This window comes from Eptatretus burgeri, chromosome 1, assembly GCF_056783735.1.
Source record: "Eptatretus burgeri isolate ZD-2024b chromosome 1, Ebu_testis_v1, whole genome shotgun sequence".
NCBI classification, from domain to species: Eukaryota; Metazoa; Chordata; class Myxini; order Myxiniformes; family Myxinidae; genus Eptatretus; species Eptatretus burgeri.
Window position 1 is genome coordinate 83012582 of NC_140961.1, and position 3780 is coordinate 83016361.

Below are 3780 nucleotides of genomic sequence, written 5' to 3' on the forward strand. Positions count from 1 at the left end.
AAAAGAGCTAATTTCATGAGTGTGTTGAATTGGCAGAGAATTCTGAACTCCGGACAAATGGTTTTTGCTATTCAACAAACTGAAAGATGGTTATCACTCTTAAACTAAAGGTGTGGAATTGCACCACAAATTATTTTCTCAAATAATAATAATAAAAAACTCGGACCACTGGACCTGTGGCTAAACTGGGTGCTGGCCTAATGTTGAAACCCAAATTTGGTATAATTCTGAATAGTTGGTATGGTGAGGAAGATTTTTGAAGGAATTTACGTGATTTTTCAAAAATTTCAAGAAGTCCGCCATTTTGACAAACTTCCAGTCATGTGATCGGCATGACCACCAGAATTAAACATCAAGAACCTGTCCTAATGTTTTAACCCAAATTTGGGAGCATTTTTATGGTGGGTCTGGAGAAGAAGATTTTTAAAGGAATTAATGCGATTTTTCCAAAAATTGATAGTTGGCTATTTTGACACACTTCTGGTCATGTGATTGGCAGGACCTCCGCAATTTAATATCCCGATTCTCGCCTAATATTGTAACCCACATTTGCTCACATCTGACTGGTGGGTCTGTTGAAATTTTTTTTGGAAGATATTTACTGAATTGGCCATTTTGACCTAATTAAATCATGTGACAAGAACGAGCTTTGGAATTCCTTTCACCAAATAAGAGAGGAACGATGCTGCCAAATTTCAGCAGGATCAGCCCAACGGTTTAGCCAGAGAAGTCAAAAAAGGAGGTTGACAGATGGATAGACGGACGGTGCATGATGACAATACCTTATCTGGAATATAAATTCCACATAAGCTAATAATACTATTCCTAATGATCAGTTATTCAACAGGAGCTTTCATTTCACCTCATCTTTTCCCATCGCTCCATCTTTATTCTATAAAAAGAAAATATCTCCAACAGCTATTTTCAAATGTTTGGATTTGTTTTGGTGTGCATTTTGAATTCATCATTCAAATGTTTGAAGAAAGATCCCATTATCAACAGCATTTACTTGTTTCTATCTTGCCCACTGATTAATTTGTGAATGCTCAATAGTCAGATTATATTGACTCATCTGTGCATTGGCTTAACTTCCATTTTTTTTTCTTGTGAACCAGGGGAAGGTGTAAATGAACCTTCATGCACCAATCTCCTCATGATAAGCCCTTACCCAGATGCTGAATATTTTCTTGTGAATAGTGCTGGTATAGAATCTCACTGAATGCAAGGCACAAACCCTCATCTTCAACTTTCATACCAAATTCAGTCATGGCCGTCCGACCATAATCATCGTCAACCACAATCACACCGACATGCAACCAGGAAAAGTGGTGCATGAAATAAATTATGGCCGCAACAAGATGAAAGTCACTAGGCATGGTCCGCAGGAAGGATGGAAACTCTCTTTTATCACTTAAACATTGGCAAGATGCACTAAAGCTGACCTGTGAGCAAATAAAAACATAAGCAAATAAACAAAACAAATGTTACAATATGGTTCCATGAATCCAATTTAAACCATAGGATGGTGAGTAAATATGTTTGAAACACGACTGCAACTCATAATGAACGATATTAAAAGTACATCAAGCCACTTCTAGGTCGGTCATGAATGAGTAGATTTCACTACCTGGAGTAATTCATTTTCAGCAATTTGTTGCAAAGTACCTGTTTTCACATTAATTGTATTCTAAATAAATTGCTTCCAATTGCACAATGAGGGAGGAGTATTTTAACACTGGCTATGACGGGTGTTTAAAAATATAATAAACTGATCTGATATTTGAAAAAGTTAAGCTCTTGATTATATATATATATATATATATATATATATATATATATATATATATATATATATATATATATATATATATATATATATATATATATATATATGTTGAAAGTGTGTCTGTCTGTGTGTCTGTGTGTGTGTTTCTCTGTGACCTATGCACGCGAAAAGTACCGGACTGATCCTCACCAAACTTCACATGCTGACAGAACATGTACCCATATATATATATATATATATATATATATATATATATATATATATATATATATATATATATATATATATATATATATATATATACATATATATATATATATATATATATACATATATACATACATATATACACATATACATATATATATATATATATATATATATATACATATACATATATACATATATATATATATATATATATATATACATATACATATATACATACATATATACACATATACATACATATATACACATATACATATACATACATATATATATATATATATATATATATATATATATATATATATATATATATATATATATATATATATATATATATATATATATATATATACATATATATATCGACTCCTCCTGTACTCTTCTCATGGAAGAAGCTGCATAAAGCAACCAAGAAAGGCTACCAAGGTAAGCCCTTTGCTGTTTCAAACCCTTCTCAGAGTTCCTCAACTGCTGTAAAGACATGAATAAATAGTACAGACCTGAGAATCCCAATGCTACACACCCACTCAGCTGCCGGACTGGTTTCATCACTTATTTTTTAATCATCAGTGACAGTGCAGACAGCATTGCATACTAACGAGGCCCCGAAGCATGTACCACATGCAAATGTCGGAAGGAGTCAATTTATAAATGACAAAGAAAAACCCACCCACATCAACCTGGGTTTAATTGATTAGGTGAGAGCTGATTGGTTATTCCCTCCATTCACAGGTGAGAAATGTGGGTGGGTCTTTCTTTATCATTTACATATTTGACTGCTTTCGACATTTGCTCATGGTACATGCTTGGGAGCCTCATTGATATACATTGCTGTCGGCGCTGTCGCTGATGATTTGCCAATAAGCATTAAAACCGGTCCGGCAGCTGAGGGGTGTGTCGGATTGGGATTCTCGTATGTGCACTATTAGTGAATGTCTTTACAGCTGCAGAGTAACTCTTGGAAGGGTTTGAAACAGCAAAGGGCTTACCTTGGTAGCCTTTCTTGGTTGCTTTACTCACTAGAAGAGTATGGGAGGAGTCGATTTATTTTTATAATCCGAGCCACCTGGGTTTAATTGATGAGGTTAGAGCTCATTGGTTATTCCCTCCATTCATAGGTGAGAGATGTGGGTGGGTCTTTCTTTTTCATGTGTATATATATATATATATATATATATATATATATATATATATATATATATATATATATATATATATATATATATATATATATATATATATATATATGAGTGCTTTTCCAATATCGGAATCGGTAATCGGATCGGCAGATATTTCACGTAATTTGCATCTGCCAATTGGGCCAGGGTGAAGAGCCGATTGCCGATGACCATGCTGGATGTAACCTAAAAAAAAACCTTGAGTAGCTTTCACCCTTGTTTTGGGTGAATTTAAATATACAAATTAAAAACAAATGGCATTGCATTATAGACGTTTCAATGAGATGTGAATTAATATAATTCTTTATGAACAGCTCGCGATCGTCGTGTGACGGAGAGAAAGATTTGGCTCGGTAATTTGGAAATCATATCAATACGGTAAACAGCTCGGAAATCGGGTGTTATCAAATTGATTTTGCTTCCAAACTCACAAAGAAAAGCAACATACGTTAAAAGGCACACCCGATTCATGCAAACTAACCACTCATATTAGAAACAGACTAGACCCATGAAAATAAATCAAAACGCGATCCGTATAAAGTACCTTGCCTTTACTCCCTGGGAAACAACGAATTGTCATCATAC